Source organism: Lycorma delicatula, chromosome 1 (genome assembly GCF_047948215.1).
Source record: "Lycorma delicatula isolate Av1 chromosome 1, ASM4794821v1, whole genome shotgun sequence".
Taxonomy (NCBI): Eukaryota; Metazoa; Arthropoda; class Insecta; order Hemiptera; family Fulgoridae; genus Lycorma; species Lycorma delicatula.
The window spans coordinates 171,752,745-171,765,775 of NC_134455.1; positions in this window are offsets into that span (position 1 = coordinate 171,752,745).

Consider the following 13,031-nt stretch of genomic DNA (forward strand, 5'->3'; position numbering starts at 1 on the left):
ACTTGTGTATGTGGAAGAGAAAATGCTTTTCCTGGATATAAGCACACACAAATATTTGGTTTTTTTTCAAATATTCTTTGTTTTCGATTTATATCATTTAAAATAGAGTATTATTTACAAATTATTCCTCTACTAGTAAAACACTGAATGCTTTATTTATTGGCTTGCTTTAAATAGATCCTACTATTTTTTCTATGGTCTTTTTTTATTCACTTTTTTAACTTATTTTGTGCAAAAATAGTACAAATTCATAATTTTTTTTTCCAAAAAAGAATTTAATTTTTTACATCGGAATATTACTTTTTTTTAGGAAATTAAAAAAAAAAATTATTGGTCTGCTAAGGTTTGTTTTAGTTTTATATTGACAAAAATAAATATTTACAATTCACTTTTGGATAAAAAGAGTAAAAGTTTTATTAGATGTCATTAATATTAAACATAAATAATATAAAATTTTTAAAAACAAAACTTAATGAACAAAATTATTTCACGTCTGCTTCTTGAGATGCGTTTTCATGTTGAAGATTATAAAAAAAAAGGAGTTACGTATGAACAATCTACGTAAAGATTAACAAAAATGTAATAATTCAAACAATGAATTACATAAAGCCGAATGTTAACTCATTTTATTGTATAACTAAAAAGATAGTCTAAATTGTTTTCAATTATATTCCCATACAGAGTTTATAAAATTCATAACTGTCGCTTTTTTTCATAGTTTTGACTTTTATTTATTCTTCTATTTCAGAAAATATTAGGTTTAAAAAAAATCCTGTTGTAAAGCATCAGTTTTTTAGTTACACATTATTATATATACATATTTTTAAATATTAAGGAAACTGTTTAATTTTTCACTTCTTCCGTGAAGTTTTCTCTCATTACATTTCTTACCCATTACTTCTTATTTGACTCAATTCAATAATGAAAATTCTGAAATTGTATGTAATAAATAAAGACAAATAAATTAAATAAGAATATAATATAATAATGACAGGATATGATACATAATGTTGAAAATTCGCTTCTATATATTTAAGAAAAACTTTTTTCTTGAGTTCCATTTCTAAATTATGATAGAGAATGCATTTATACCTTGGCAAAATGTTATTTCTCTTTCGAAAAGCAAATATCTGAAAAGAAAGCTTTTGGTTCTATTTTACTTATTCTATTCCTGAAATTAATTTTCTTTCTATGTAATTAAAAATGATTTTGATGAATGCTTCCTTTTATGAATATTTATAAATTATTATGTTTTCAATAATGAACTGTCTAAAGTGAAAATGATTAAAATAATCTTGGTTTTAGTAAAGTGGGAAACAAGAAAACGCTCAAAAACCCTTCGTAAAAAGCTTTAACTTAAAATGAATAATCGGATTGTCAATTCGATTATTTATCAACAGACTATAAGGAAAACAGTATAAAGTAAAAAAAAAAAAATAATGAAGAAAGATCAATAGTTTATATGAATTGGTAAGTATAAAATAATTAAAAACTCCGACTTAAGAAAAATTAATATTTCAAACCTGTGAAATGAGGACATAAAAACTATTATAATTTTAGGCAATACCAATTTTGAAATCGTAAGTTTTGTTAAAAAAAATTCAGCCACTGAAACCTTCGTTTCAGATTGGCAACTCAAATTGTCAATCTGAACAAAGCCATCATTTTGCGTACTAACATCATACTAACGTTTTATTTATACCATTTTTCCTGTTTTAAAGAGATCTTTGAAATGATGTATCACACAAAGGGTGTTAAAAATGAAATATTTGAATTAGAACCACTGGGCCACCCCCGAAGAAGGGATTAAAATTCTAATTCTCATCAAGACTTAAAGTAGTTGACTGATGCCTTATTCTGAAAGTTATATCATTCTATCTGGAACGGTTTTAAAGTTTCTGAGAAGTTTCCATACTTTTGACTCACTGTGTATATTTATATTTTTATATTCCACGAATAAGTATAAACTCCAGTTAGTAGTAGTTGTACTAAAGTTTGTCTATCTCAGCAATAGGCCTTTGTCGGGCGCGCGGGCGCGCGCGCACACACACATACATACTTATAAATATAAATACGTTTATTTCATAGAAATTATGAAACAAAAATTTATTTTCAAAAAGATTTTAACGGATGTGAAGAAAACTTAAAAAAATTGAAAATAAAAAATTATAAAATAAGACGTGACGCATATAAATCTTTAAAAGTAGTGAAATATCTGCTGGCAACTGGAATTTTTTTTTATGTATTGTCGTTTAAGAAGCATCTTAATGAAAATAACATTTTCAGAAGCAAAATTGAAAACTTTTATTTTTTTCTATATAAAGTCCTCTAAATTTCTGTTGAAATTTTAGATGTCATGAGCCTCAGCGATCAGCGTTGTGGGTCTCCACAACCAATTTGGATTTTGCTCTCCCAGCTCAAAATACGTATCCGGTCTTCATCAGAGAAAAGATAGACGAACGCCGGAGACTACGACGCGTACGGCAGAGAACTCGTTACCTTGCCGATAAGGTAAGATTTAACAGGGCTTCTCAAGAACGATAATTCGGGTATTTAGTAACGCTTCTTTTCAGTCTTACATTGAGAATATTTCTGATGGGCAGGCTGCTGAGTACACTTTAAGGAAAGCTGCGAAGTCACCCAAGAGACCCCTGCAGTCTATTCCTCCCGTAACATTGACGGAATGTGGGCCAGAAGTTTTCAGAAGAAGGCGACCTTATTTGCTAAACACTTTTCCGTCGTATTCCAGCAAATAATATCGAGACAGATCCAGAAGAAATCTCCGATTATTTGGTTTCACCTTTCCAAATTTCCTTCTCAATTACGCGCTTTACAGTACGCGAGGTGTCTTCAATCATTAACGATGAAATACGTCCAGCAAAGACATCGATGTATGATTTATACCCGCATGCCGGGTACTCCAGAGATTACCCGGCATGCGATACGCTTGATTACTTTCATTTTTAATGCTGTTTTCCGAATTAGTCATTTTCCTGGTCAGTGGAAAATTTCACAGACAATTGGGATAGCAAAACCGGGTAAAGAACCGACAAACGTAATGTCTTGTAGGCCTATCTATCTGCTTCCGGTGCTCTCTAAGGTGTTAGAGAAGCTCTTTTTGAAAAGACTGAAGCAGTTCGTGGACGATTACATTCCCGCTCACCAATTTGGATTTAGGGAGCAACATGCTGCTGTTTAACAGGCAAACAGAATTGTTTACATTATAATCATGGTCTAGACGAGAAGCGGTATTGTTCAGCGGTTTTCCTCGATATCAGTCAGGCTTTTGACAAGATTGGGCATGTAAGGTTGCTCTATAACCTGAAAAAGGTTTTAGCGGTAAAACCTTTTTGCAGGTTATAAACAACATGTGGATATTGACAACGTAGACATCATACGGATGTTGTCTACATAGTGCTAAAATCTTACCTAGAATACAGGTGTTTTCAGGTTACATGTGGGGAGGTTTTGACGGATTTGTTCCTTATTCAATCAGGGTTACTCCACGAAAGAATTTTCGGACCCATCTTCTATGTTCTGTTTACTGCTGCTAATTTCGGCAGATACCGCAGTTGCAATGTTTACTGACAATACTGTAATTCTTGCTGTCCACGAAGATCCGGCTATTGCGTCTCGTTTTATTCAAGATTATATCACTTTCTTCTAATTGTGGATTAAATGTTGGAAGATAAAATAAACGAAATAAACGAAAAAATCAAAGAACGTCACGTTCACCCTTCGTAAGGAACACTGTCTTCCAGTTTCTATCTTCAATGTTCCAATTCCGAGATCTCAGGACTGTAAATATTTGGATTTTTATGTTGACCGACGACTTTCTTGCGCGAAACGTATCAAATCTAAGCGGAAACAGTTAGATCTCCAGTTTAAAAACATGTATTATATTTAATTATAAAAACATATTTATATGCTGTAACAGCCATTATATATTATTATATGATTGTAAAATCATCATACAAGTTGTATTGTGTATTATACTAATCAAGAAGTACTTCTTGCAATATACACAATATTTTTCCCCGTTGAAAGTAATTAGAATTATTGTTTATAATATTATACTTTACTGAAGTATATATTAAGCTATCAAGAGTACGACATGATGTAAACAAATGAGTAACATGAAATAACAGATTTATTCTTGTTTTAAAAGAAGATTCCTGTAAAAATGTTTCATTAAAACAATTTCCAAGAAATTTTATCATTTAAATTTAAAACTCAGGTTTTCTGCATAAAATTTTGTAAGTATAGTTAACAGTCTTAATATAACGTTTCCTCCTTGAGGAAAATACACTAAAAAACGTAGGTTTACATGACAGAATGTTTGAAGATATGCATAGATATGTACTTACTAATAGTGCAAAAAGTGCTTAGTTTAAAAACGGAATTGTTAGAAAATTAACCACGTAGTTTTACTTTGATCTTTAGGAAGGATCTGAAAATACAACTTTACTTGAGAAGCACTTTAATCATTAGTATGTTGTGTATCTTACGGCAGGAGATAAGATTCTATAGATCAGTCCACATAGTTTCTATCTTTTAGATCACACTAAAGGTATATTGTTCTATATATGCCGAAATTATCATCATGGAATTAGCAAGGTCCGAAAGTATATCCACTGAAACACAAAGTGTAGTCATTCATTTTAAGTGATAAGGAAAGAATAAGATAAGAAAAGTTAAGAAAACAAGATGAATTGGACAAAGAAGATTCTACAAACAAAAAGGATTAATAATGATATATCTTTATTTATTATAGTAAATGAAAAGAAAAAAAAATATATATATATATGTATCATATTTAAATTTATATATAATAATATATCAGGGTAATTACAAATGAATCATCGGTTTTTAAAAATCTGTATTTAAAAAAAATAGTACACATAAGATTATGAATGATCATGAAAATAAACAGAAACTCTTCCAAGTTTCAGTCATAATTTCATAAATCTTCGATATGGCCCCTATTCGTCACACGACATACATCTATGCGGTAGTCCAGTTCAGCGCAAACACACGCGTTAACATATCCCTATTGATGGTCATAAATTCAGATGCATTGCATTCCTGTAGCTCAACCAAATTTATTCGATGTGGTGGCACATAAACACAGTCTTTAGTATATCGCTAAAGAAAAAAAATCACAAACGTGAGATCAGGAAATCTAGGAGGCCATTTTAAGGGCATATTTTAGGCCATTTTAAGTCATCATCTGCACATCGTCGGATCCAGTGGCGCGGGAGTTCTTCGTTCAGGAAGAAAGCCTCATTCTTCAACAAGACGGAGCCCCATCTTGCTGGAATAAAAAGTTGTTAGAGTCGTCTTTCAATTGAGAAACAACCACAACTGCATCATGTCGAGGTATTAAACACTCGTTACGGTATTTTCCGAGAAGAAGAATGGTCTGTACATCTTTGTTATAGAATTTACGACAAAAACATTAAATTTTGGGGAATTACGTTCATGTTCTACAGAATTAGATTGTTCAGTACCCCATATCCTAACTTTATGGCGATTCACCTTTCCATTCAAGTGAATTGTCGACTTATCACTAAATATCAGACGTTTAGCCAAATCGTCATCCTTTATAGCTTCCTGCATGTAATTACAAAATTTGTATCGTTTTTTAAGGTCACATGGTTGTAACCTTTATAAAAACTTTATATGGTACGGTTTCAATTGTAATTGAGTTCGCAAAATCTTCCAGATAGTTGGCTACGGAATATCGAGTTCACTACTGGCGCTTTGAGTTGTCTTCTTTGGGCTACGATCGAAACTCGTCCACACTCTCTCCACTGTTTCATCTGAAACGCTTGGTTGTCTTGTGGTTTAATCTTTGCACAAACAACCAGTGTCTTTAAACGGTCAATACCATCTTAGAATGATTTGGTGGCCAGGTGGTACTGTTTCAAACCGTCTCCGGAATAAACGTTGCACGGTAACTACCGATAAACATTTCTCATATGTTCACACAGAATGCTTTCTGTTGTAAAGAAGCCATTTTACAAACTGAAATTTTCTGCTACCTGACAGCGACGACGTTAAACCTAACCTGAAACTCGGACAGTTTTTCTGTTTATTTTCATGTATCATTCATAATTTTATGTGTACTAACTCCTTTTTTAAATACAGATTAATAAAATCCGATGAACATTTGTAATCACCCATTACAATATATTAATAATTATATGTTATTATAATAATATATACTTATAATATATATATAATATATATATATATATATATATATATATATATATATATATATATATATATATATACTAGTTGTACTCGCCACGCTTCGCTGTGGCACATTGTGGTTGCATGGATGAGAAATGAGAAACAAAACAAAGCATACGTTTCATAGAAGTTTAATTTTGCAATACATGTGGATATACAATATTTTTTTGTTTTTCCATTGTCTGCGTAGATATAAAGGCTATCTGGTTTGCCGACTCGGGAACACGCACATACAGTTGTCCATGTGAGAAGCATTCCACATCTAAATCTAAACCACACAATTCTAAAGATTGACCTTCAGCTTTATTGATTGTGATTGCAAATGCCAATCGAATTGGGAATTGCAATATTTTAAATTAAAATAGTGTATCAGTCGGGATCATAGGTATTCGAGGAATGAGGACATCTTCACTTTTGAAAGGCCCCGTTAAAATCGTCGCTTCCACTACGTTATTCATCAATTTCTTAACTGCAAGTCGCGTGCCGTTGCAGAGTTTTGGCAGATTAATATTCTGAAACAGGATAATTGGCACACCTATTTTCAATTTTAATTGTGTGGTTGCATCCCTGGCAGATCAAGTGAGTTTAAAAATTCCGTTAGATAATTAGCTACTTCATCTGCTTCCACAACGGTTTCTATCAACTTTGTGTATGTAATTTATTATGTAATTTCCTCACTTTGAACGCTGAATTGAATAACATTATTAAGTTGATAGACATCTTTATTCTTTGCGGCAAGGATAGCTCGTTCACTGAGCCAATCTTGATTTCTATGATTAATTTGAATATCAGGAAATACTTTTTCGATCAGTTCTTCTTTCGATGTTACTAAATTACAAAAATTATCAGGAAATGATATTCGTCTAGACGTCTCATTGACTGGCAGCTGTCCGTTTCCAATGTCCAGTAACTGTCGTGAGAATACCTCGGCTGATGGATCATTCTGCAACTGGACAGGCATATTCGTAGTCAACTGCAATGTACGTATGTGTCGCCACATGTTGAATATTTCAGGCAAGCATTTATTTTGTCTGCTGGTGTCGATCGAGAAATTACAGGCAATGTTTGCCTAAAATCTCCTGCGAGCAATATCAAAGCATTCCCGAATGGTTGAACGTTTCCACGCAAATCTCGTAACGATCAATCAAGAGCTTTAAGCGATTTTTTATGTGTCATCGTGCATTCATTCCAAACAATGACTGTTGGGTAAAGTTAACAAAAAATAAAAGAACACTCAGCTCGTATTTGCCAAAATAAATTGGATTTTAATTAGAAAGGAAACAACTGAACTTATGTTAAATCATAACCTTAAAAAATTAAAAGAAATTATGAAATAAACATATCTTAATTCTATATAAGAAATATCAGCTGAATCAACATATAAATAATGATATTAAATGAGAAAATACATGAATAAACATTTTTCAAAATACATTTTGAAAATCTACAATTTAACAAAGCCTAAGAAAACAAGAGAACATAAAACACCTTATTTACAATTATAAACTTATAAACATAACATAATAAAATTAGTGTAACTGGAAAGCTGTCGCGTTACTGACATATTCTGTAATAATGAAAATTAGCAATGAACAAATGTCCTTAAAATAAAATGTCCTTTAATAGTAAGCTTTCTTGAAAATATAGAATTACAAAGAAGTCCTAAAACATAACTGCACATCAGGAGTAATTTGCTTTAGGTTAATTTAAGAGAAGTATTATGAATACAGTTCATGAGTAGAAAAGAATTAATCTCGGCAAGTTACAAGATTAAATGATAGAGTTAATTACAATAACAACAAATTATAATAATTAAGCACGTAAAATAGGTTGCAGCCGAACAATGACATAACCTTATATAAGCCAACTGTCGGGACTGCACGTAAGTGAATAAATGGTTTTTTAAACTAAACTTGAAATTGAAATGTATAAGGTACGATGAACGGAATGTTCCACAAATTTTAATGAAAAAATAACTGTTTAACGTAATAAATAATGAAAATTAAACTTGCCTGTAGCACACAAATATTAGCAAGAGACGAACTCGTGAATGAAGGTAAATGAATACATACAGTAATTCTGGGCGTAGTCTGCAGTGGTGTATCAGGAATGCAGGGGTGAGACGTGGTTTAGAGGTTGAGCAGGACGTGGCGTCTCAAAAATGTAGCAACGAGTTTGGAAAGATTCTGTACCGATGGAAATGTAATCAGCTGCTCGAGAAGATTCGGTGTCGATAGAATTGGCAGTATGTAGTGATTGAAACACTTTCCACATAAACGTAATATAGTGAATTTGAAGAATAACTTAACAAAGAAACGAGGCTGGACTAACATATAAAACTGTGAAATCACGAAAAAATGACGAGTAGAACTAGAGAATATTTTGACAGAGAAATACCGCAACGTTTATAAGAGTATGAAGACGACGAAAGTATTAACATTATACGAGAGAGAGAGAGAGAACATCGAAGCCTGGTCCTCCAAGGCTGGAGGACCAGGATCCGCTCAACGTGAAAGTCAGGACTAGAATGACCAAATCTGGCGCGGTGAGAAGTAGGGGAAGCGAACAAAGCAATGGAGTGTGTGTGTGTGTGTTGACAACAAGAGTAGTGTCTAAGTGTTAGTATTTTATTATCTAAGTGCGGAATTCGGGAACGAAGACATAACAAAAATAATTTACAAGCAAGCAGACCACTAAAGAATTACGTAAAACTGATAAAATAAATTTCTGAATACGCACAAGTTGAAGATATGACATCAGGGCAGACAAAGAGAAATAGACTTCTAGGAACTATGACAATATTGAAATTGATGAGAACAAAAATACTTAAGAATAATATATATATATTAAGACTAAACAGCAATAAATAATGCGAGATATGAAATGAGCTGACACGAATATGATGATGCAATCAGTAAGTCAAACTGGAGACTGAGAGAAATTATATCGAAAACAAACCCAAACAACCTATTTAAAAATACACGTAAATAAGCCTTACAAAAATTCAAAATAAAATTACCAAGCCTGTAAACTAAAAGACTCTACCATAACCTTGAATTCATTGGAATAAAACAACTTTACGCGTTGGCGTAAACAATGAGTTTACATTTTGTAATACTTTTCCAATTCAGGATGCTTTGGAAATATTGCACGTGGGAGTCTCGATGTTTTGCATGTTTAATGGCAACTTCAGACCTGAATGCGCAGTCCTTCCACCTGGTAAAAATGTCGCAGCTATTCCAGACTAAGCAAGAGCTAAGGCTATGTCATTTTTTTGATCGAACCGCTGCTAGAATCAATCCTCCTGGCGGATCCAAGAAGAAGGTCCCCCCAACTCCGTCATTTATCATTTGCATTATGCGATCATAAATGCCTTTCTGTTCACGCGTTAATTTGAGAATGTTTGATTGGACATATGACTGAAGATCACCAACTCTGTTCACGGCGTAAATCCACATCAAATGAAGCAATCGCAGCTCGGGTGGGTGCTGGCATTCCCAATTGACTAAGAACTTTATTTGCATTAGATAAGCACTTGTCTTCAATATTTATCAATGCTTCGTTGTAGATGCCTTCTGTAAATTCAGACAAAAGTGACTACTTAACCTAACAAAGGATTTTTTGGTCATTATGAAGGGATATTATTTTCTGTGTATTTGGTTATTTCGACTTTTTTTGTTTGCATAGTCTTAAGTCTATCTGGGCTATAAGAAAGTTGGTTGTTTTAATTTATTTACTGTAAGTCATCCTTCTTGATGGCTTTTTTTTATTTTGGTGTTTTTTTTTTTTTTTTAATAAATTACAGATTTTTTAGCTGTTAAATATAATTCAATGAAATTTGCTACTTAATCAGTTGTGATTTTGTTTTCATTGACAACGGCCATACGGGCTCTTTGTGATTGGTCGTTGTGTTTGACAGCGGCCATCTTGCATTGATCTGATTGGTTTTCCTTTGTTTACATTTCCAAATTAAAAATAGATAGATTTATTAAAAATAGATGAAAACAATCTTTGATGCGTCTCAATCTTTGATGCGTGATCTTTGATTATATCGTGCTAAAATTTGAGCTCAATCGGTGCAGAACATTTTGAGTTTTTGAAGCGTACACAAACGAACTTAACAGTTTTATATATATAGATATATACACACGTGATTTATAGTCTATCACAGAAACCTAAGAAATTTATACGGCAGCTAGTTTTCTTGAATTAGTACGTCTGATTAGTGCTTTGTAGGAAGGGTTTTATAATTTATGCTTCAAAATAAAAAGAGACCGAGAAATACCTGTAAAAATTGTGAACTAGTATATTTCATTTGTGATGTACAAAATTAGTATAAGTAATTGCTGGTAGAGAATCAGATACATGAAAACAGATTTTAAGCTTTAACTAATATAATATAAAAATGTTGTTCTGTGTTATAACACTTAATCAAATCATTGTCATAGATCACTTAGAAAAATCATTTCTCCTTTTAAATTTGTCTAGTTGCTTCGTTCCGTAAAGTTACATAATCTTGCGCATACACTTTTACAAAGTTTTGTTCTTAACAGACTGTGTGATGGAAAATGCTGATTATAGGTTCAATGCTGATAGTTGGCTATTAAAAATTTAAAAAGACAGATTGATTCAATTTTATTTAATCAATGTAAAAGCCTTTAAAACGCTCATCCAGATTATATTCTTTCTTTTTTATTTTTATTATTAGTATTGCTTATTTATTTTGAATATATATATATATTAGTTCAATATCTGTGTAACTGAACTTTTCGTTTGATGAATTTTTAGTTAGAATCTCTTTTTTAAGAAGACGATATTGTACACTTACAACCTTTTATCAACTCTTCTTGCATTTGTGTGTTGCTACTTGATTTTTCAGATGTTCTTTACTGTTTCTCTTTTCAACGTACAAAAATTAATTCATTAAGTTAACGTATAAAAACCTTACTGTTTTCCATCAATTAAAATTTTATTCAAAAATAATAAATAAATATAAAAAAAAACAACATTAAACGAAAAGTAGTAAGTATAAAAAGAGAAATAATTAAAATTATTATAAATAAAACTTTGAAAGTAATAACTTATTTAAATACAATAAAAAAATTAATCAACCGTATGCTCTATTATGCAATACAAATAACAATAATTCTAGTAATAATTTATTAAAAAAAAATAATAATAAAAAAAAAATATATATATATATGTATATATGTAATAAAATTAATAGATATTCCGTCAATACTTACTTGAAATGCTCTAAGGAGTAATGTATTTATATATTCCTAATAGTGTTTTTTAGTTTGAGTGTATATGTGTGCATCTGCAAGCGCGCTTGTGGATGTGTATAGAGCTACAAGGTAGTTATTCTGACGTTCTTGTGGTCAAAAGGTTGAAAGGGTTAGTTCGTAAAGGGAAAAAGCAAACGCAAAAGGGTTATATCAAAACGATGGGGATTTGAATTAGGTTTTGTCGTATCTCGCTTTTCACAATTATAGAGCCCTTTTCTCACCCCTGGGAACGAAAATTTTATGTGCAAAATCGTATTAAGGGACGTTCCATCGCAACACGGTTTACCAATAGAGGAAATCATTTTCAGTCCATTTCTTCTTCTTTAGCTTTCTCCCTCCTGGGTAATACCACGCTTTACAAACTATCACTAGAACCATCCGTCTGGATAAGTTCTTTCTATCTTAAAATTATGTGTATTACAGATAACTTAAATAGATTTTACTTATACCTAAATACGCTTTACATATTTGCAACTAATTTTATACTTAAGTGCATCAGAGTAATTTGCATATAAGCAGCATAATTTTTGTTCGTTTTATTGTTTTCGTACTATTTACAGTACGAAAATTTACGAAGAGAAAACAATAAACAGTTTAATTGTTTTCTCTTCGTAAATTATTGACTTTATGTTCGCTTTATGTTCTCCGTTTTTTAATTGCACGATTATGAAAGCGCTTTATTCGTTGTCTATTTGCAACATAAACTATATATTTTCCAGTTTCTCGAGGTTTTACATTATGCCTAAAATATCGGTTTTAAAATAAAATATTACGGAAATATGGAAAAGAAAACTCTACACTTGAATCTATAAAGTCTTCATTTGTATTCTCGTATAAAGTTAATTTTAATTTGTCATTGCTGTTTTGTTTTTTATACTTTATCAGCTTTAATTTGAAAAACATGTAATTGTGAAAGAAAATTATTCCATTTTAAAAGTTTTATAAAAAAAAAGTCGCCAAAATAATTCCACAAAAATTTTCTTCTTATTTTTTTATTTTTTTGTGTGAATCTGTTTTCTCACAATCTTTTTTAACTACAAACTACATATATATATATATATATATATATATATATATATATATATATATATATATGTAGTATACATACACTTTTTTTTTTTTTTTTTGAGCGTGAAAAACTTCTTTGATGTTTGTTAGCCTTTCAATTTTTTTTCTTCCTTTTCATCTTTCGCTTTTCATTTTTCATTCTATAATCTTTATATAGTATGTGACCTAAGATTATTTCCATATCATTCTCTGTAGAATTCTCTATTTTTATCCTACTGAACACCACTTCATTTTTATACTCTGATTATTCATTTTCTCCATGCTTCTCCAGTCCCATATTTTAAACATTTCAAAGAAATATTCTTTCTTCTACTTTTTAATTGTTCATTTTTAGATCTACACAACACAAGATAATAGATAATACAAAAAGTTTTATTTTCCTTATACTCCATTTTCTAATTCATTAAAAGACTTTAT